Below are 25,271 nucleotides of genomic sequence, written 5' to 3'. Positions count from 1 at the left end.
AAATACATCTGCCATGTAAACATTTCTATTGCTCACAGATTGTGCCTCTAATAGTGTTTGACAGTCGAACAATTCCGGCATCTTCTATAATTCATTTACTGCTGCTCTGCTGTATTATTGGACATTTTTACACTTTGCTGCACCAAAGTGTTTCTTCTATTTCATTTAAAGCTCATTCATTGACATGAAAGCGTCTGGGATCCCGGAGATGAGAGCGAGAGAGAGAACAGACACAGGAAAGTGTGACATGGAGACAAAAAGAGACTGAAATACAATAGCTGAACCAGGTGGTGGTGGAGGGGATCAGGGCTAAAATACAAAACGCTGCTACCTCTAGGACTGAGCGGGCTACTGGCTGAATTTTAACATATCCATTTTATTACATCTGAGGCCTATTATAGGAGAAGACACAACACTGTTGTTCTAGCCATTAAAATTTACAACTACATCTCCATCACTTTACAGGGTCAGCGGAGAAGGATTCCATGTAGAGGCAATATCCTGGAAGTGTGGGATCTCACTCTGCCCTTTTCCCCTCTGTGGGGTATATCATCATTAAGAAGTATACACCAACAGCACATCACCAGGCAATATACACCAACAGCACATCACATCACCAGGCAGTATATACCAACAGTACATCACATCACCAGGCAGTATACACCAACAGTACATCACATCACCAGGCAGTATACACCAGCAGCACATCACATCACCAGGCAGTATACACCAACAGCACATCACATCACCAGGCAGTATACACCAACAGTACATCACATCACCAGGCAGTATACACCAACAGCACATCACATCACCGGGCAGTATACACCAACAGCACATCACATCACCAGGCAGTATACACCAACAGCACATCACATCACCAGGCAGTATACACCAACAGCACATCACCAGGCAGTATACACCAACAGCACATCACATCACCAGGCAGTATACACCAACAGCACATCACATCACCAGGCAGTATACACCAACAGTACATCACATCACCAGGCAGTATACACCAACAGCACATCACATCACCGGGCAGTATACACCAACAGCACATCACATCACCGGGCAGTATACACCAACAGCACATCACATCACCAGGCAGTATACACCAACAGCACATCACCAGGCAGTATACACCAACAGCACAGCACATCACCAGGCAGTATACACCAACAGCACATCGCCAGGCAGTATACACCAACAGCACAGCACCAGGCAGTATACACCAACAGCACATCACCAGGCAATATATACCAACAGCACATCACCAGGCAATATATACCAACAGCACATCACATCACCAGGCAGTATACACCAACAGAACATCACATCACCAGGCAGTATACACCAACAGCACATCACATCACCAGGCAGTATACACCAACAGCACAGCACCGGGCAGTATATACCAACAGCACATCACATCACCAGGCAGTATACACCAACAGCACATCACCAGGCAGTATACACCAACAGCACATCACCAGGCAGTATACACCAACAGCACAGCACATCGCCAGGCAGTATACACCAACAGCACATCACCAGGCAGTATACACCAACAGCACATCACCAGGCAGTATACACCAACAGCACATCACCAGGCAGTATACACCAACAGCACATCACATCACCAGGCAGTATACACCAACAGTACATCACATCACCGGGCAGTATACACCAACAGCACATCACATCACCAGGCAGTATACACCAACAGCACATCACATCACCAGGCAGTATACACCAACAGCACATCACATCACCAGGCAGTATACACCAACAGCACATCACATCACCAGGCAGTATACACCAACAGCACATCACATCACCAGGCAGTATACACCAACAGCACATCACATCACCGGGCAGTATACACCAACAGCACATCACATCACCAGGCAGTATACACCAACAGCACATCACCAGGCAGTATACACCAACAGCACATCACATCACCAGGCAGTATACACCAACAGCACATCACATCACCAGGCAGTATACACCAACAGCACATCACATCACCAGGCAGTATACACCAACAGCACATCACATCACCAGGCAGTATACACCAACAGCACATCACATCACCAGGCAGTACACACCAACAGCACATCACCAGGCAGTATACACCAACAGCACAGCACATCACCAGGCAGTATACACCAACAGCACATCGCCAGGCAGTATACACCAACAGCACAGCACCAGGCAGTATACACCAACAGCACATCACCAGGCAATATATACCAACAGCACATCACATCACCAGGCAGTATACACCAACAGAACATCACATCACCAGGCAGTATACACCAACAGCACATCACATCACCAGGCAGTATACACCAACAGCACAGCACCGGGCAGTATATACCAACAGCACATCACATCACCAGGCAGTACACACCAACAGCACATCACCAGGCAGTATACACCAACAGCACATCACATCACCAGGCAGTATACACCAACAGCACATCACCAGGCAGTATACACCAACAGCACATCACATCACCAGGCAGTATACACCAACAGCACATCACATCACCAGGCAGTATACACCAACAGCACATCACATCACCAGGCAGTATACACCAACAGCACATCACATCACCAGGCAGTATACACCAACAGCACATCACATCACCAGGCAGTACACACCAACAGCACATCACCAGGCAGTATACACCAACAGCACAGCACATCACCAGGCAGTATACACCAACAGCACAGCACATCACCAGGCAGTATACACCAACAGCACATCGCCAGGCAGTATACACCAACAGCACAGCACCAGGCAGTATACACCAACAGCACATCACCAGGCAATATATACCAACAGCACATCACCAGGCAATATATACCAACAGCACATCACATCACCAGGCAGTATACACCAACAGAACATCACATCACCAGGCAGTATACACCAACAGCACATCACATCACCAGGCAGTATACACCAACAGCACAGCACCGGGCAGTATATACCAACAGCACATCACATCACCAGGCAGTATACACCAACAGCACATCACCAGGCAGTATACACCAACAGCACATCACCAGGCAGTATACACCAACAGCACAGCACATCGCCAGGCAGTATACACCAACAGCACATCACCAGGCAGTATACACCAACAGCACATCACCAGGCAGTATACACCAACAGCACATCACCAGGCAGTATACACCAACAGCACATCACATCACCAGGCAGTATACACCAACAGTACATCACATCACCGGGCAGTATACACCAACAGCACATCACATCACCAGGCAGTATACACCAACAGCACATCACATCACCAGGCAGTATACACCAACAGCACATCACATCACCAGGCAGTATACACCAACAGCACATCACATCACCAGGCAGTATACACCAACAGCACATCACATCACCAGGCAGTATACACCAACAGCACATCACATCACCGGGCAGTATACACCAACAGCACATCACATCACCAGGCAGTATACACCAACAGCACATCACCAGGCAGTATACACCAACAGCACATCACATCACCAGGCAGTATACACCAACAGCACATCACATCACCAGGCAGTATACACCAACAGCACATCACATCACCAGGCAGTATACACCAACAGCACATCACATCACCAGGCAGTATACACCAACAGCACATCACATCACCAGGCAGTACACACCAACAGCACATCACCAGGCAGTATACACCAACAGCACAGCACATCACCAGGCAGTATACACCAACAGCACATCGCCAGGCAGTATACACCAACAGCACAGCACCAGGCAGTATACACCAACAGCACATCACCAGGCAATATATACCAACAGCACATCACATCACCAGGCAGTATACACCAACAGAACATCACATCACCAGGCAGTATACACCAACAGCACATCACATCACCAGGCAGTATACACCAACAGCACAGCACCGGGCAGTATATACCAACAGCACATCACATCACCAGGCAGTACACACCAACAGCACATCACCAGGCAGTATACACCAACAGCACATCACCAGGCAGTATACACCAACAGCACAGCACATCGCCAGGCAGTATACACCAACAGCACATCACCAGGCAGTATACACCAACAGCACATCACCAGGCAGTATACACCAACATCACATCACCAGGCAGTATACACCAACAGCACATCACATCACCGGGCAGTATATACCAACAGCACATCACATCACCAGGCAGTACACACCAACAGCACATCACCAGGCAGTATACACCAACAGCACATCACCAGGCAGTATACACCAACAGCACAGCACATCGCCAGGCAGTATACACCAACAGCACATCACCAGGCAGTATACACCAACAGCACATCACCAGGCAGTATACACCAACATCACATCACCAGGCAGTATACACCAACAGCACATCACATCACCAGGCAGTATACACCAACAGCACATCACATCACCAGGCAGTATACACCAACAGCACATCACATCACCAGGCAGTATACACCAACAGCACATCACATCACCAGGCAGTATATACCAACAGCACAGCACCGGGCAGTATATACCAACAGCACATCACATGGCAGTATACACCAACAGTACATCACATCACCAGGCAGTATACACCAACAGCACAGCACCGGGCAGTATATACCAACAGCACATCACATCACCAGGCAGTATACGAGGTATGTCTATTAAATAACGAGACTGTGATTCCATATAGTAAACAAACCAGTAAGAACCGGTTATAACTGCATACATAGTAACCTTGAACCTGTCTGAATCTGCATGACAAGCTGGAACAGTCTATGACGTTCAGTTGATTGTGCGTCGCCATTTAGTTTGGTTGTGTTTTCTGTAGAGTGCCGAAAAAATGCTAAGTTTAAAAGTTGAACACATGTCAATTTAAAATTTTTAGTAAAATTGCACAAAACACCAACAGAATGTTTTCAAATGCTTACTACGGCCTATGGGGATGACTGCCTGTCTTGTGCGTGTGTGTTTGAGTGGCACAAAAGATTTAGCAAGGGACGTGAGAATGTCGAAGATGATGAACGCCCTGGACGACCTTGCATTTTAAGAACCGAAAAAAAATGTAGAAAAAAAATCAGTCAGATTGTTCGAAAAGACCGCCGACTCCGTGTTCGATTAATAGCTGAATCCGTGAACATTGACAAAGACACTGTATGGAAAATTTTGCGAGGATCTTAACATGACGAAAGTTTATGCGAAGATGGTCCCAAGGGTTCTCACACTAAAGCAAAAAGAACGTCGCTAGGAATGTTGTGTTGACATTCTGCAGCGACTTAACACAGATCCAAACCTGTTTCATAAAGTAATCACTTGTGATGAGACCTGGATCTTCTAGTACGATCTTGAAACCAAGACAGTCAATGCACTGGGAAACACCGTCATCACCATGAAAAGCTTGTCAAAGCAAGTCAAAATTCAAAGCAATGCTCATTGTTTTTTTCGATATCAAGGGTGTAATTTTGGAAGAATGGGTTCCAGAAGGCACAACAGTTAATCAGCATTATTGTAAGGAAGTTTTGAAAAAGCTGAAAGAGTCAGAAATAAATGGCCGCAACTGTTGAAAAATGGTTTCTTTCTTCACCAGGACAATGCGCTGCTCACACAGCACTTTCTGTGAGGCAGTTTGTGACCGACAAACACATTACTACACTTGAACATCCTCCATATTTGCCCGATTTAGCATCTTGTGATTTTTATCTTTTCCCAAAAGTTAAATCAGTGCTTAAAAGGACACATTTTGAGTCAGTTGATGCTGTAAAGAAGAAAATGGCAGATATGTTGAAACAAGTGACATAAATTGATTTGCTCCATGCCGTCAACCAGTGGAAAACAAGACTACAGCGATGTATTAGTGCAAATGGGGAGTATATTGAAGGGGACAAACATTACATTTGTAATACCAATAAATAAAGGCGAGTTATTTAATCAGTCTCGTTATTTAATAGACATACCTCGTACACCAACACAGCACATCACCGGGCAGTATACACCAACACAGCACATCACCGGGCAGTATACACCAACACAGCACATCATCGGGCAGAATACACCAACACAGCACATCACCGGGCAGTATACACCAACACAGCACATCAACGGACAGTATACACCAACACAGCACATCACCGGGCAGTATACACCAACTCAGCACATCACCGGGCAGTATACACCAACTCAGCACATCACCGGGCAGTATACACCAACACAGCACATCACCGGGCAGTATACACCAACTCAGCACATCACCGGGCAGTATACACCAACTCAGCACATCACCGGGCAGTATACACCAACACAGCACATCACCGGGCAGTATACACCAACACAGCACATCACCGGGCAGTATACACCAACACAGCACATCACCAGGCAGTATACACCAACACAGCACATCACCGGGAAGTATACACCAACTCAGCACATCAACGGACAGTATACACCAACACAGCACATCACCGGGAAGTATACACCAACTCAGCACATCAACGGACAGTATACAGCAGCACATGACATCAACGGTCAGTATACACCAACACATGACAGCACTGGACAACACCGGTCAGTATACAGCAGCATAGGACAGCACCGGTCAGTATACAGCAGCACAGGGCAGTATACAGCAGCACAGGACAGTACCGGGCAGTATACAGCAGCACAGGACAGTACTGGGCAGTATACAGCAGCACAGGACAGCACTGGGCAGTATACAGCAGCACAGTGTATGCATTACACGATGAACTAGTATCATCACTATTATCATAGACTTGCTAGGCAATACAGTGCTCTGCAGCACTGGAGAGTGCGGAAAACAGGACATACATAAAACAAGGACATACAGTGTAGACAAAGTAAATGCAGACATGAAAACACAGCGTAGGGAGGGCCAGTATACATTGCACACCTGTAGCCCAGTCTGGGTTTATATGGATGTTAATTAACTAAGCACCAAGTGCAGTACTGGCCTGGATGGCCCCAGGGACAGGAGAAAGGACAGGAAATAGTTACCCCGAGGATTTTTGTGCAGCCAATAAGAGCTGCAGCTATTGAACCGATGCCTGACGAGATGATTGAGCCATTGGGGATTGTCCCTGGGACTGGGAGCTGTGTGTTCCACTTACAAGTTATTGTGTTATGAACTGCGACAGAGTCTAAAGTGGTGAAAATGAAGAAAGGACAAATTAGCCATAAAACCTCTTGCTCTACTCCCAGTCTCTTTGGAAATGATGGGTTGTAACGTGGATGTCTTCTCAGTCTGGTTTTAGTTTCTCTTTTGATGTATTTAATAAGCTCAGCTTTTAGTGTGCACTGTTGTTGCCTTTGTTTTGTCTTTGCAGGTTTGATTGCTGGTGTTGTGATATACGTCTTTGTTGGAGGTGTGCGGGGAGGAGTTCTCTCTGTTGTCATTATTCTTAGGAAGACTTTCAAATACATCACAATGTTTAATTCATAATGGCTGATCTCATACTGAGCTGTCTGTATGTTTTCTGTGTTTTGACACCAGGTAATAAGATTTGCTATTATATCACAGTATTTAGTTCTGTAATGTCCCTTCTGATACACCAAGTTGTTGCTGAATGATGACATATATCTGAATATTGTAATGTATTTAATTAAAACAGGATAGGTTTGTTAGTAAGTTAGTGTGTTATCCATATGTGCCTCCTCTTTAGTACGCTGCTATGTGCGAAAAACTTTTAGTCACAGACTAACCCTCTGCATTGACAACAGTAGCAACAGTGTCACCTTCAGGCTAGAAATACACAAGCCAATAAAAATATTAACGACGATAAATTAAAAAAAATAAACCAACTACGGTATATTTAAACTTTATAGAACAATTTAAAAATGTACTGATGTCTTACATCTATATGTCGAGCTCTGGGTGACAACTGGGACATTAAAGGAAAAGTCCGTCCAAAACTAAGAAAATAGTTGCGGTGGATGTAGAGTAGATCTCTGTCCATACGCGGTTGAGCTCGCAGGGGAGGGGCATCGACACCCATTCAACAAGCAGTACAGCACGGGTCTGTTGGATCTGTTGGGTACAGTGCCGGGACCAGTGACGAGCGCATGGCAAGTTTTTCATGTATTGTATAAAGCTGAATTATCCTTTAATGATTTATTAGGTCAACTGAGACCCACATTCATTTAACAAATATGTTATTTGGATTGTAAACTCTCTGCATGGTTTATCTGTTGCACAATGTTGGTAACAAGTTATCATTTTAAAATACTGTGTAATAGTTTTGCCATGATCCTTATCACTACACAGTTCATCATACCTACTATGGATACCTCGAATGTTGCACTAACATTTTCCATTTACACCTGTAGGTGTGTCTGTAAATAACCACAAGAACAAGTTAGTAACACATGTAAATAGAAAATAACATGCAGGCCATAAAAAAACAGCAAATGAGATGTAATAAAGGAGGAGGTGTGGATGGAAGCGCTGGGGGCGATTTTCAGGTGTGATATATTTTGTGACAGCAGGAGGGTGCACAGACACTGAATGTATCTCAATCAGCACTATAATCTCTACTGTAAGATGATTAGAGGAAACTCCATCCAATAGCTCCTATAGGTCATATACTCTGGTGGTCAACCAGTTCCCCCTATATCTCAAACACAAGCGAAGAACGGGTGCAATTAAGCCTGTATTGGGAGAATGAATTTGGTAGCCATGTAAATTGTACTAATACAGAGTGTAAGTGTGGGAGTAAGTTTGTGTGTGAGTTTATGTTTATAAGTGTGTGAGAGCGTATGTTTGTGAGGGTGTGTGCGAGCTTATAATTGTGTGTGTTTGTGAGTGTATGTTTGAGTGTATGTATGTGTGCGAGTGTATGAGTATATGTTTGTGAGTGTACATGTGTGTTTGTGCGGTGGGTTATAAATGACTGTAAACACAGCAGTAAATTACCCCTATCACAATATATACAAGCTCCTCCCATTGATGTGTATTCTGTGATATATACTGTGTGTGGCCATGTGTTTTGTAACAGAGGGGCTAATACAGAGCAAGTATTGTGCTAGTTTGCTGGAGAGGTAGTAAGGGGGCACTGTAGCGTAGGCCGAGTAAAGTAATGGTGTGTTCACATAGTTGCAAGCGGATGCAGAGTAGAACAATGTGCAAATACACCTGAGAAAGCCGTATTATATGCGAGTGGGCAAATAGAGGATGACGACGACGATCTCAGACATTAGTGAGCAGCTTGTGATTGGCTGATTGCAGTTGTACAGGTGACGCTGATTGGTGCGCTTATCATCACTCGGGCACATATTATGCTTTTGCGAGTGTGTTGAAACAAAACGTTTTTCCCGTACACATGACAGGTGGTGTATCTGCTGTATCACAAAGGCTTAAGTTTTATTGATTCCTAATTTCGAATGCGTTTGTTGCACATAAAACACATGGATACATAATGGCACAAGTGGTATATAAGTGTCTGTGACATGTGCCCGGCTTAAACTGGGTACGTATGCTACTGGTGCCGACCTGCACGGATCTTAGATGCATACAGCTCAACATAAAGGCATAAATACACTAATTTTACATATAGCTATTTTGAGTGTAAATTATGCCCAAAGTGCAAACTCTGGGACAGAATGTGTAACAGAATTATTAATATTATGAACCTCTAAACACTGGTCACGTATGAAGCTCTTAACATGGCTCGCATATAAAGCACCGAGCTCAGATCACAAATCGGTGTATTGGTCACATATGAGGCTCCAAGCACTGGTCACGTGTGAGGCTCCAAGCACTGGTCACATATGAACCTCTAAACACTGGTCACGTATGAAGCTCTAAACGCAGGTCACATATGAACCTCTAAACACTGGTCACGTATGAAGCTCTAAACACTGGTCACGTATGAAGCTCTTAACATGGCTCGCATATAAAGCACCGAGCTCAGATCACAAATCGGTGTATTGGTCACATATGAGGCTCCAAGCACTGGTCACATATGAACCTCTAAACACTGGTCACGTATGAAGCTCTAAACGCAGGTCACATATGAACCTCTAAACCAGGGGTAGGCAACCTGCGGCTCTCCAGGTGTTGTGAAACTACAAGTCCCACCATTCTTTGCCAGTAGATAACCAGCAGATAGGTAGCAAGGCATGCTGGGATTTGTAGTTTTACAACACCTGGAGAGCCGCATGTTGCCTACCCCTGCTCTAAACACTGGTCACGTATGAAGCTCTAAGCACTGGTTACGTATGAAGCTCTAAGCACTGGTCACGTATGAAGCTCTAAACACTGGTCACGTATGAAGCTCTAAGCACTGGTTACGTATGAAGCTCTAAGCACTGGTCACGTATGAAGCTCTAAGCACTGGTCACGTATGAAGCTCTAAGCACTGGTCACGTATGAAGCTCTAAGCACTGGTCACGTATGAAGCTCTAAGCACTGGTCACGTATGAAGCTCTAAGCACTAGTCACGTATGAAGCTCTAATCACTGGTCACGTATGAAGCTCTAAGCACTAGTCACGTATGAAGCTCTAAGCACTGGTCACGTATGAAGCTCTAAGCACTGGTCACGTATGAAGCTCTAAGCACTAGTCACGTATGAAGCTCTAATCACTGGTCACGTATGAAGCTCTAAGCACTGGTCACGTATGAAGCTCTAAGCACTGGTCACGTATGAAGCTCTAATCACTGGTCACGTATGAAGCTCTAAGCACTGGTCACGTATGAAGCTCTAAGCACTGGTCACGTATGAAGCTCTAAGCACTGGTCACGTATGAAGCTCTAAGCACTGGTCACGTATGAAGCTCTAAGCACTGGTCACGTATGAAGCTCTAAGCACTAGTCACGTATGAAGCTCTAAGCACTGGTCACGTATGAAGCTCTAAGCACTGGTCACGTATGAAGCTCTAAGCACTGGTCACGTATGAAGCTCTAAGCACTGGTCACGTATGAAGCTCTAAACACTGGTCACGTATGAAGCTCTAAGCACTGGTCACGTATGAAGCTCTAATCACTGGTCACGTATGAAGCTCTAAGCACTGGTCACGTATGAAGCTCTAAGCACTAGTCACGTATGAAGCTCTAATCACTGGTCACGTATGAAGCTCTAAGCACTGGTCACGTATGAAGCTCTAAGCACATTCTTATTTCAAGCTCTGTCCTGACATTTCTCTAAAACCTTTTTTCTGTTTCTGAGGAAGAGTAAAGTGACATTTGAGGTGACTGCAACAGGCAGCAGTGAGATTAATATTGTGTGATTGAAGGGAGGACAGAGAGCCAGACAACACAGAGAGGTGAAGGAAAAGAAAATCCTTATTACTTGGAGCTCAGCCAACTCGGAGCACTAAAAGAATATCACCCGCAGAGAGGAGACCACAGAACAGAAACATGTATGAAACATGGGCAGGTTCAGTAAAAGGGATCACAGGAAATAGAGACAGGCGCTTGTGAAAAGAGAAGACAACTCAGGATTAAAAATTGTGAGACCCAGCACGAGCGAGAGGCAGCACATGGGGCACTAGATTGGAATGAAGACAAGAGACAACTAAAGATGGAGGAGAAGGGGAAGTGTAAGGATTAGACTCATTTTATACATTACTGAATGGCATCTGCACACCACACGCTATATACTGTCTGCAAGTCACACGTTACAGGGAAGAGGAAACAATGGACTAGTGCTGAACGAATGAGAGGGTAAAAGGGAGGAGGGAAGCGTGTCGAGTCTGCCAGCCTGTTGTGGTTGAAAAGACCCACTTTACTCCAGAGCAAGCGCTTATGTTATTATCCCTCTCAGCAGGCTGCCAGAAAGCTGCAATTTCCTCTTAGTTAATCAGAAAAGTGCGAGATGCGACAATCGCTCGCTTGGCCGGCTCACAGAGGGCTTCTATCGCTCACAAAACGGAACAAAGGAGTGTTAATAACACCCTGCAACGCACAAACAGAGCAGGAGAGGGTGATGCAGGGTCTGCCGTGCGCCCCTCCCCTCGGTGCAGAGTTATAGAGGCGGGAGGGGTATAGAGAAATACTGCTCTGGAATGTTATTCAATTGGGCCCACAAACAAGTCAAACAGGATAACTCTGCTGACCCTCAGTTCTCATTACATTTTTATGCTGCTAAAGAGCCTATCGCTGGTTATCAAAGTGACATTAAATGGTAATAACAAATGTAACAACTGCTCCATTTAAGAGACTCCGCAGTCTGTATTCTGTAATAACAACAGTAACAGCCGCCTCTAAGACACCCCCACAACCTGTAGTAACAGCCGCCTCTATAAGACACCCCCTCAACCTGTATTCTGCAGTAACAGCCGCTTCTATAAGACACCCCCACAACCTGTATTCTGTAATAACAACAGTAACAGCCGCCTCTAAGACACCCCCACAACCTGTATTCTGTAGTAACAGCCGCCTCTATAAGACACCCCCACAGCCTGTATTCTGTAGTAACAGCCGCCTCTATAAGACACCCCCACAACCTCTATTCTGTAGTAACAGCCGCCTCTATAAGACACCCCCACAACCTGTATTCTGTAGTAACAGCCGCCTCTATAAGACACCCCCACAACCTGTATTCTGTAGTAACAGCCGCCTCTATAAGACACTCCCACAACCTGTATTCTGTAATAACAACAGTAACAGCCGCCTCTATAAGACACTCCCACAACCTGTATTCTGTAGTAACAGCCGCTTCTATAAGACACCCCCACAACCTGTATTCTGCAGTAACAGTCGCCTCTATAAGACACTCCCACAACCTGTATTCTGTAGTAACAGCCGCTTCTATAAGACACCCCCACAACCTGTATTCTGCAGTAACAGTCGCCTCTATAAGACACTCCCACAACCTGTATTCTGTAGTAACAGCCGCCTCTATAAGACACTCCCACAACCTGTATTCTGCAGTAACAGTCGCCTCTATAAGACACCCCCACAGCCTGTATTCTGTAGTAACAGCCGCCTCTATAAGACACCCCCACAACCTGTATTCTGTAGTAACAGCCGCCTCTATAAGACACTCCCACAACCTGTATTCTGTAGTAACAGCCGCCTCTATAAGACACCCCCACAACCTGTATTCTGTAATAATAACAGTAACAGTCGCCTCTAAGACACTCCCACAACCTGTATTCTGTAGTAACAGCCGCCTCTATAAGACACTCCCACAACCTGTATTCTGTAATGACAACAGTAACGGCAGTCCTTATATAAGCAGACTCGAGACTGACATGCTTGAGTTAAGGCAATAAGTGGCGATAGAGAATCAACGTTATCTCCACTTTTTAATAAATAGGCCTGTCAATGCTGAATACAAGGAGGAAAGGGGATAAATCGTTATGGGGAAATGTGTAAGGTTACTAGGTCTAGAGTAGTATGGTGTTGGGTAATGACACAGGAAAAGCATTTTGGCAGCGATGGGTCAGAAACACTATCTTGCCTACAGTCTTAACCGGGCTCTGCTTCTACCTATTGTCAGGCGCTGTCCTGCATCTGCCTCCAGACAAGCGCCTGCCTCCTTGCGATGTCCACATCCTGTTGCATAGCGATGCAAATTCCATTCCATTCGCATGCGTACGCAGTTAGGCGTTCGTTGCATAGCAACCGTCTGTTCCTGTTGCCATCTGTATGCATGCGCAAAGCGCCACAGTCGTCGCGATGCGACTTGTTGCGGTTTTCCCGCCGATATTGGCGCACCTATCAGGGAACTATCTTGTCTATTTAAAGAGCACTCGGACGCCATTTGCTTGCCAGAGTATTAGGTCTTCAGCCTTGCTCCAGCGTTTTGTTCCTGTGATATTGCTTATTGGATTCTATCCCCGGCTTGTTCCTGACATCTCCTTTGGTTCCCGACTTTGGCTTAGAGTGATTATTGGTACTGCCCCGGCTTCCTGACCATTCTCCTGCTTCTGATTTGGCTATATCCGTTCCTCTGGTTGTGACCCGGCTTGCTGACTACTCTTCCATCCTGCCTCCTGGTGGGCTGTCACCGCTGCCGCAATTGTTACCTCACCAGCTGACTGATACTGAGGGCCGCGTCCTGCAGCGAAGTCCTTGCGGGGGTCCCTGGTGAAAACCAGGGGGGTGTTAGACTCCGCACCTCAGTACTCAGTAGTGCCAACTGCTGGCAGGTATCACCAACTCCACCTTGTGATTCTGACACCAGATGGGGGAAGCAGGTACCACTCATTTCTATGTCTGTAACAGCCCTGTACTCCTAATACAAAACTTGGACATGAATCTACTCTTTCCAACAACGTATATGTGACTGAAATGTTATACATCAAGGTCACTAGTTCTACATATTGATGAGATTTTTATTTCATCCTGTGGTCAATAGCAGACGAGTATTAGGCAATTACCACTCACCACACGACAGACATCTCAGACCATCTGCAGAACTTACTGGAGATACTGAAAGATGAATTTAATTCAGCTTCTGTAAATGGTTGTTTTCTACCCCCTCTATACGCACAATCATTCCTCTATTGGAGATGGAAAAGGCAGAATGTAAAAAGCCGCAACAATTAAAACAATGTTTATTTTCTAGGCAAGAATTTCTCTTGGTTCTTGGAGCCAATCCAAATATATGTACCAAGGAGGTGATCATATTATCTGCCCTCTCACAGCTACAGCTGCATATCCCAGAGACTTTTACAGAAGTTAAAAAAATAACTGTGAAGAGTTCAGAGATCAGGGGTACAAATGTCTGATTACTACAGTGAGAATGCCCAAATAAACCATACAGGATTACAGTTTCTTGGATGAATATCATGCGGCAGCTAGTAATGCTTCCTTTACATTGAAGCAGTTATTGTACTATAGGCTGCACGAATTGGGACAGGTCACCGCTGTACCTGGTGACAAGTAGTTTCAGCTGATTCATAGATGTCCACAATCAACTGAACCAAGAAATGTAAGAATAGTCCAGTTAGTAGCTATGAGCTAGAATTCATGTGTACTGTACATCTGTTATTATTATTCATTATCCTTTATTTATAGGGAGCTACAAATGGTCAGCCCTGCCGTACAGAGGGCAAACAACAAAACTACAAGACATTACAGGACACTACAGTAAGCAAATAACAACACAACTCTGAACACAGCTAATGCCTAAATGGTGAATGGGGTGCGAGCTAAAATCTGTACCCATGAGCGTGGGGGCATGACTAACAGGATTACAGACACTGACAGAGGTGTGAAGACACTGGAGGAGTGGAGTCAAGGGGCAGAGAGCATACGAGGAGGTGCAAAATGTTGCTGGTGAAACGAGGAGGAACAGGAGGCAAGAGGTCCTACAATCAAAATGGGAAGGGGCACACAAACGGGTGACACATGCGGGCGAATCTGACACATGTCCTACTTGCATTTAGCATTTCTGTACATACACAAGTTACAATATTAAACCACCTGCCTAATATTGTGTAGGGCCCCTTGTGCTGCTAAAACAGCTCTGACCTGTAGAGACATATACTCCACAAGACCTCTGAAGGTGTCCTGTGGTATCTGGCACCAAGACGATAGCAGCAGATTCTGTAAGTCCTGTAAGGTGCGAGGTGAGGCCTCCATTGCTCAGACTTTATTTTTCCAGCACATCCCACAGATGCTAGATCGGACTGAGATCTGGAGAATTTGGAGGCCAAGTTCTTTAACTCCTTGTCATGTTCCTCAACCATTCCGGAACACTTTGTGCAGTGTGGCAGGGCGCATTATCCTGCTGAAAGAGGCCACTGCCATGAGGGAATACCTCTGTCATGAAGGAGTGCACTTGGTCTGCAACAATGTTTAAGTAGGTGGTACGTGTCAGAGTAACATCCACATGAATGCCAGGACCCAAGGTTTTCCAGCTGAACATTGCCCAGAGCATCACACTGCATCCGCCGGCTTGACTCCTACCAATAGTGCATCCTGGTGCATTTCTCCCCAGGTAAACGACGCAAACACACCTGGCCGTCCACATGATGTAAAAGAAAGCAGGATTCATCAGACCTGGCCATCTTCTACCACTGCTCCATGGTCCAGTTCTGGTGCTCATGTGCCTATTGTAGGCAGTTCGCCGGTGGACAGGGGTCAGCATGGGCACTCTGACCGGTCTGTGGCTACGCAGCATCGTCTGCAGCAAGCTGTGATGCACTGTGTGTCTGACACCTATCACAGCCAGCATTAACTTTTTCTGCAGTAGCTCTTCTGTAGGATTGGACCAGACGGCCTTCCATCCCCACACCATCAATGAGCCTTGGGCACCTACGACCCTGTCACCAGTTCCCCAGTTGTCCTTCCTTGGACCACTTTTGGTAGGTACTAACCACTGCATTCTGGGCACACCCCACAAGACCGGCCATTTTGGAGATGATCTGACCCAGTCATCTAACCATCTCAATTTGGCCCCTGTCAAAGTTGCTTAGATCCTTACACTTGCCCATTTTTCCTGCTTGCGACAAATCAACTTCAAGAACTGACTGTTCACTTGCTCCCTAATATATCCCACCTTTTGATAGGTGCCATTGCAACAAGATAATCAATGTTATTCACTTTACTTGTCAGTGGTTTTAATGTTGTGCATATTACCTGTGTTTTATGTATAGATCAGTGTTAATAACATATTAATAAGGTCAGTTAGTATTTCACAAATGAGAAAAGGGTGGAATACCGCCCATGAGAAGATTGCATAGATCCCATATAATGTAAGTATTCATCAACTACATCAAGATATACCTCTCCCCACCCTTAGAAGTCCTGGCTCCCCGATAACACCTAGGTGAGGCCACCTACTAAGCATGGTATATCTGCTGGTAACTGAGAGAACACAGATATCACACTTAGCTTATTAAATAAATTACTGTAGACTATAATATATAATTATTAAGGGAGAATGGCCACATGAGTCATGGATTTAAAGCCTTTACATCCTAAGAAAAATAATTTTAAACATAACATTTAATATCTGTTTTATTTGCTTGAAACATTTAAGTAAATCTAGGTTATTACGCCAGGGCTGAACTCTTATTTCTCTTTATAAGTTGTAATGCAGAGCAGCAACCCTACTCACACCGGGTTATTCTTAGCATCTAATATCATCATAATCATTTATTTATATAGCGCCAGCAAATCCCGTGGCACTTTACAAACATAGTAATAGACGATACTGGGTAACACAGACAAAGAGGTGAGAAGGCGCTGCTCGCTAGCTTACAATCTGTAATAACAATCTACAATCTAATATGAATGCATCTAGATTTCTTCGTGTTTATACTAGCTGGAATCCCTGTCATAGCCCTTTCCTTCGCCTCCCAGAGGGACTTTATTACATATTGTCATTTTGTATTTTACACTGCTAGAATGTTGCTGAATCTGTCCCCTCCTTCTCATTTGCATACTGAAGCCTCTAGCATTAGATAAGAAGCTCGGGTAGGAAGTAGAAGCAGCAGCAATATGAGATATAGGCACACTCCTGATGCATTACTGCTGGAATTTGGGGAGTTTTGCATTGTTACTTATAACAATGTTGTTTCGTATAATACAATGCTGCCTCCTGGAAATCCTTTTACTCTATGATTTCCATAAGGACTCTCAGCTAAACTGCCCGGCATGTATACAGTTCTGTAGAGAAATTTATTCCATGTAACCTGTGTCTGATAAACAGAACTAGATATAGAAACAGTATATACAAAAGCCACAAACACGAGTAACACACAAAGCATTTACATGGATAAGCCTGCAAATGTCTTACACAAACGAGGCAGTGCTTTCAATGTTTGCAGAGGAGAAGCAACATTTCCACAATACATGTGACAGAGTCGGAGATCATTGTTATTTACACTTTATATTACCTTTTTGGGTTTTTTTTTACATGTCTGCTCCAGAGATATTTGGGGGATATTTAATTTCCCACTTTTCTTGAGGGAGAGTAAAATATGTAACATTTTAAAGGGGAGAAGGTAAAAATTTCTCACCTTCTCACATGACAATGTACGGAAAAATCAAGACATTATCAGCTACACCCCATTCATTTTTTATATTTTTCACACTGCACCAAGAAAGAAAAAAAAAGTACTTTTCAAACCCATATTATTTCCCTATGCAAAGTAAAGAACAGATACAGGTATATTTTATATATATATATATATATATATATATATATATATATATATATATATATAGATAGATAGATATATTATATAAATTTATATATATTATAATATTATATTTATTATATAAATTTATATATTTTATACAGGTATATCTTACTAAACTGCAGGTTTGAAATAGTGGAGATGTTGCCTATAGCAACCAATCACATTCCAGCTGTCATTTTGTAGAATGTACTAAATAAATGATGACAGAATTTGATTGGTTGCTATTGGCAACATCTCCACTTTTAAAGCCCGCAGTTTAGTAAATATACCTCCAAGAGACCAATTCAGTTCACTGCATATGTGACTTTCTCACCCGTGCAGTAAATAAGGAATACCCACCACACAGAGGGTGACGATTAGATTAAAGGACAACAAGACTGAAATATGCTTAAATTCCACTAAAATATAGATTACAATTAGACCTGAGATTGATTCAGAATTGCCTGCATTCCTCGGATGTAAATGAGAGGCAAAATACAATCTTTACATGATCAGATCTCATAAGATTTGGTAGCCACCAGTCCAGGCTTGTCACACCCTGGAGTTGTAGTCCTACACAAGTCATTGTGCTTAATGCTCTATCAAAAGCACAACTACAACTCCCAGAACCCCATTCACAGGTTACATGGTATTATTGGGCTCCTTAGCTGCTGTCAATGGTGGTCAGATATGGAGGAAACCTGTAGCAGAGCTCTGGATACTGCAACAGGACCAGTGGGTAAGTTTGTAATTTATTCTCTAGGTCCATCTCAGAATGAGTGACCCAGTCTGATCTGATGAGGTTGAACTTTTTATGTGTGTGAGACAAATCTACCGCCCACACCTCAAAAACGACTACCTAAAGTGATGTACTGTGATGTTTGGGGGTGACTGGGTATACAGAGTATGAGGGTGTATAGGGGAGTGCATAATATATGGGGTATTGGGGTATACGGAGTATGATATATAGAGTATGGGGAATATATGATATATGGGGTATTGCGGTATATGGAGTATGGGAGAGTACGAGGGTATATGGAGTATGGGAGAGTACGGGGGTATATGGAGTATGGGAGAGTACGAGGGTATATGGAGTATGGGAGAGTACAGGGGGTATATGGAGTATGGGGGAGTGCGTAATATATGAGGTCTTGGGGTATATGGAGTATGATATATAGAGTATGGGGAATATATGATATATGGGGTATTGCGGTATATGGAGTATGGGAGAGTACGAGGGTATATGGAGTATGGGGTCATATAGGGTATAATGATATATAGAGTATGGGGCCTCGGCGCTGCCAGCTACTATCACTAAACAATATTTTCTTGGCAAATCCTGGCGTTAGAAGCTCTTCGCTCTCTGCAATAACCAGCACTATGGCCACATTTATGGAAATAAACCCGTAGAGGGGGCTGATAGAGGTACCGAGCTTGATGGATCTCACAGGTAAGGCTTGTTAATCTGCATTGCAATTATATGGAAATGAGTCCATGTGTTAGTATGAATTTTAGAAGACTCATCACACATATAGGGGCATATTCAATTAGCTTTCCGGTTCGCGGTCCTGCGCAGTATTGCCGGTAATACGGTACCGCAATAACGCGGATTTTCGTACGCAACACTATGGGCTGCGAACGAAAATCCACGTTATTGCGGTACCGCGGATTGACTTCGCGGCCCGTTCCGGCGCGATCCCGCGAACCGGAAAGCTAATTGAACATGCCCCATAATGTTCTCTGATTGTTTTAGTGTAAAGACAACTGGCCATCTTCTTCTATTATATTGCTCTCTTCATTTCATGGGCACATTCAAATAGATACCAATGTCTATTTACCTACAAACATTGAAAGATTCACTTTTGCCAAACTCTCAAGTTATCCACAATAAAACAGACATTATCCATTCAATACTCGTCCCACTCACACAAACACACACGCGGCTCTGCCAAGCAGACACCCACATTGAAGACACGTATGCCAGCTCTATGCATGGAGGAAGACAATAGCACGTGCACAGGTGCCTCTATAAACGTCCTGTTACCGCCATTTTTCTGGGTGTGGCTTTCAGAGGAATGATCACCTATCCTGTAATACAGAACAGAAATGGTACCGTGCAGTTATCACATATCCCAATACACAGTACAGGAGAAGTGGTATTATGCTGTGGGTTATCACATATCCCAATATACAGAACAGGAGAAGTGGTACTATGCAGTGGGATATCACATATCCCAGTATGCAGAACAGGAGAAGTGGTACTATGCATTTATCACATATCCCAGTATACAGAACAGGAGAAATTGTACTATGCAGTCATGTCTCTTAGCAGGATCTATAGTACTTTCCATGGATTTGAGAGACAATTGGAAAATGCTGACTTAAGCCATGCCAGTATAGCTATGCTGAATGTTTCAGATATTGGAATTTGGTTGCAACTGTGGTTAATTAGGAAATTCACCTGGTTTGCCAACATTTGATCAAAATTTCCATTGAAAATTAGCTGATGAGGAAATTCTTCTCGGAAAGTCCCATACGGTACCCATTTGTGGCCAATTGTTCGTGCCACTAGCAATCCTGAACCACCTGCTACCACACTATCATAGGTCTCAAGCCTTGTGTCTCAGGGCTCAGCTGCTTCCTACCTCTCCTTCCCTGAATGCTTTCCCTATCTTTCCATCACCTGGTTTATACCCCAAACTATACTGTGTCACTTGTACTTCCAGTCTCTCTCACCAACTACCATTGGTGCAGTGCACCGGGGCCCATGGAGATAATGGGACCTGCTGCATGGCAGAAGCAGAGGGTTGGAAACTAGCGAGCTGTGGGCCACGGTTCCCTCTATCCCTCCTCCCCGCTTCTCTGCACCGGGGCCCACAACCCGCTATTTCCACCTCTGGTCTCTCTATAATGTAAGCTCTCATGGGCAGGGATATCTGTCCTATATATGTCTACCTGTCAGGTATAATACTGAATATTTTCTGTATGTCATGTGACTAATATGTATACTGTTCTCATGTACATCTTATCTGGATGATTATATCAGGTGCTACAAATTATATAATATAAACCCAATTCTATAACTACCAATTTGAATTACATTGTACTTTTAGTATTTTAAACATTCCTCTTCATTCAATAAATAACTACTAGAGAATAATAGATAATGACAGTAAATATAAAGTATAAGAGTCATTGAACAGTGCAGCTGGACAGCAGATAAAAGCAGGGATAGTTTTAGGGACATTAGCACAGGCCAATACTGGTGACTGGAGAATAGAGATATGTGTCCAGTGCTGCATATCAGGATCCATCTTGCCACCTGAAGAGTATTGTATATGATCAGGGAAGTTTAGAATATCTAGGTAGCACCAAATGATCACCATGTAGCAATTAATTCCTTATATAATGCTACATATAGCATAACCAGGAGCTGCAGCTAAAGAAAATGCCATTTACTTAACCAGAAGTGATGAATTAAATGGTAGTCGGCATCCTGGGGACTAGATCTTTCCCATTCAAAGGCAGCGCTGCAAGTATTTGACCTTGGTGAGCGATAACATGGGCATGGAGTTAGGGGCTTTCTCTATATTCACTGAAAGAAATGGGCGGCCTGAGTAGGCAATTTATGGACAATATGAGCTAAGTGTGTAACATATATCAGATATGGAAAAATTAGCTTTTTCAAACTGATAAAAACTACAGCAGCTGAAAGGCTGGAAATTGCGTATATCTGACTTTACAGGGTGCCGCTGGGGTATACAGACCTGCAAGAGGCATTTAAACCTGTCACCCAAAAATTTTTGCAAATTCTGAGTTTCATCATAAAATAAGTCCTATGGTGTCAGAAAGGCATACAGAATGCAGAGAAGTAGGGACATGTACACCAACACATTCCATCACAAAGGTTTATCCGTTTCATTCAAAAAAAAAAAGTCATGACAATAGACAGCATTGTGTGATGATTTGTTTTACCAGATACTCAGAACTGTGCACATCCTATTACTTGACCTTTTTCTGGTGGGCACAGCTTGGTGTGAATCCATAAAGCTGCAAATATTTTCTGCATCGTACAAGTTTTCTATCTAACACGTGACCACACATATAACTCACCAAGAGATAGTTTGTGAAGTGTCCCGAAGGAGATTAAGACCCCAAAATTGCCCCCCTTCCCCCCCAAAAGTACAAAGACCAGGTGGTTCATGCAGATGGAAAACATCCCGGTGCCAAGCTTCTCAAAGGCAGTTCAGCCATGAAGCTTCACTCTATCCATCATGACCTGTTTGACATCAATCAGATGTCAATGTGTCAGTTTCAGTCTCCTATGAGCAGCCTTCTCCCAGGCCTGATACCCAGACAAGATTTACACTCCATTCCCAGCCCCTCACTCTGACAAATAGTTACAAAATGAATGGAAACCACAGCAATTAATTGAACATGGAAACCAACTATGATATTTCGTATTGTTACAAGAAAGACACAAGACGCCCACATTGTGCGAATACTCAAACACATGACATGTTCGGAAACAAAGACCTGGAAAATCTTCTTCATCAACAGCTTAAATATGAAAAGACGTACTCAATGTTCTATCTCCCCCCCAAGTCATGGTGTGACACAGAGGCAATTATGATGGCACACTGACCGTTAAAGTTCTCCCAGGCTGGTCCTTTAATCAGTGCATAGAATTCCAGCAGTAATGAATGGAAAATGAGATAAATCATTATTTCCCACTGACTCCCTCCCCATACTATGCAAAATAACAATAGTATTTAAACAAGGGAAGCTTTTGTTCTAAAAAAAGAAGGAAACATTTTTATTTGCATTTCACTGGGGTGAGAGAAGATATTGTACTAATTTTACCATGATGTATGTGTGTAAGCAAGTAGCAAGGAACAGCTAGAGCCAAACGCTAGCCAATTTCTAAAAATGCCAATCAGTTCATTGTAACATTCCCAGGACCAGACAAACATGCAGCCAATCAGATCACTGCAACATTCCTAGGACCAGACTACCTGAAACCAATCAGTTCATTGCAACATTTACAAGACCAGAAAAATCTATAGCCAATCATATCACTGCTACATTCCCAAGACCAGACTAACCTGTAGCCAATCATATCATTGCAACATTCTCCAAGGACCAGACAAACCTGAAACCAATCAGATCACTGCAAAATTCCCAGGACTAGACAAACCGGAAACCAATCAGAGCATTAGAATATTCCCAGGACTACCAGTGTCAGTGTTATCATTAACCAAACCAATGGTGTTGCCTAGGACGCCAATGGTAACATAATGATACTCGTTCAGTGTTTTTTTAACCCTGCAGCTACACACCCTACCCACCCCCATACACACAAGGAGGGCCAGTCACTAACCTGAAGGAGAAGCAGCTGGCACCTTCTTACATATGAAGCTGCTGCACCACAATGTCAGTGCTATGCTAGGTGTGGCACTTGGCTATGATGTCACAGCCCAGACGAGTAGAAGAACTATGCCCACTGCCAAGGTGTGCACTAAGGTAAGAAGCAGCAGGGGTGGGGTGATGCTTCTGAACGAGGGAGGGCACTTCCAAGGGGGTGGGGCACTGCCTTATCAAAAGCAGAAGTACCACTTTGGGTGGCGACAGAGCTTCTGCAAGACCTGAACTAATCTCTAACCAATCAGAGTAGAACAAGATTACACCAAACCTACAGCCAATTGTTACGAGCTGCGGTGGCTCAGGCACTGCCGCAACTCGTTCTGGCTCCACAGACGAGTTAGGCTAATCGTCATGGGTTCACTTCCGGTTTCCGACCCGGCTGTCGCTATGACGACGGTCGGGACGCTACTCTCATCACCGCTGTGACCCGGCTAGCTGGCCAGCCGGGCGCGCAAGTCAGGATGCTAGTTACTCATCCTAGTATATTAGGCAGGGAGGGCTTAGCCTCCCTGCCGGTTATAGTTCCTGTTTCAGTGTACTTACCTGCTCCTTTCTCTGCTCTTGCTATTTGGATTGATTCTGCTGTGTTACCTTGATTACCCTTGGCTTACTTACTGGACTCTGCTGGATTGCTCGGGACCCTGACCTCTGCCTGTTACCTGGATATGTTGTTTGCCGCCAGCCCTGACCTCTGCCTGGACCTCACTACCGCTGCCTACTGTACCCTTTGATCTTGGCCGTTTTGGACTTTGGACAGGCAAGCCCGGTGGGTCTTCTAATTCTCCCATTTTAAATTCATTATTACATTCTGACCAGGGTCCAAAAACACCAAAGCAGATGTCTTGTCTCGCAGCTTCATTGCCTCGCATCTTCCTCTCCCGGAACCTTCCTCTATTATCCCTGCATCCAATATTGTTTTAGGCCTGACCCAGGATCTAGGCATGATTCTTCAGGACCTTCAGCATTTGGCACCTCCAGCAACTCCTGTGGGCCGGTTGTTTGTACCAGATCATCTGAGGAGTACGGTCCTCACAGAATGTCATGACAATAAAGCTCTACGGGAAAGGCGGCTGCAATAGGTTAAGACCTCAGTTACCTGTTCTACAAGTTTATGATACTTGCCATCAGCCCTAAAACCAGTCAGAACATTTCCTGGACTAGAACAACCTGCTAGTTTCTACATGCTGTGGTTAGAGTACATCATGCTTGCTAACTCTCCCGGAATGTCCGGGAGACTCCCGCATTTTGCGAGAGTCTCACTGACTTCTGGGAGAGTGTGGCAATCTCCCGCATCTGATAGAATTCTGCCCACTTCCTAGTGAAGTGGGCAGAATTAGGTCCAAAACGCCGCGATTCACCAGGAAGGGCGGGGGCAAAATGACGCAAAATTTTGGAGCCCCGTCCCCATCACGCCCACCTCCCCAGGCAGGCTCTTGGAGCAAGTTTACAGAAAGTTGGTAAGTATGGAGTACATTTGTGCTAAATGCACCATGTTATAAAATTAGACTTCTTGGGCTTGATTCATTAAGGAAAATAAAGCAAAAAAAATGAGTAACTTGGCAAAACCATGTTACATTGGAGGGGGAGGTAAATGTTGTATTAGAGGGGGAGGTAAATTTAAAATGCAATGGAAGATTTATAGTTGGGGTAGGGCATATCCTAGATCAACTTTACATTTCAGTGTACAAATAAACTATCAAGTATGTGTG

General features: G+C 44.2%; 1 protein-coding gene and 1 long non-coding RNA gene across 3 annotated transcripts in view; both read right to left on the bottom strand.

The window, feature by feature from the left end:
• NTM (neurotrimin) overlaps nt 1–25,271 on the bottom strand; it is a 597,738-nt gene that overhangs the window by 353,835 nt on the left and 218,632 nt on the right. The window lies entirely within an intron of this gene.
• LOC142108004 (uncharacterized) lies at nt 12,549–13,550 on the bottom strand. Its single transcript, XR_012680068.1, has 3 exons — nt 13,168–13,550; nt 13,026–13,076; nt 12,549–12,941 (listed from the first exon to the last, which is right to left on the bottom strand). It is a non-coding gene; the product is annotated as an uncharacterized LOC142108004 (long non-coding RNA).

This window comes from Mixophyes fleayi, chromosome 11, assembly GCF_038048845.1.
Source record: "Mixophyes fleayi isolate aMixFle1 chromosome 11, aMixFle1.hap1, whole genome shotgun sequence".
NCBI lineage: Eukaryota > Metazoa > Chordata > Amphibia > Anura > Limnodynastidae > Mixophyes > Mixophyes fleayi.
This window is presented reverse-complemented; position numbering and strand designations above follow the sequence as displayed.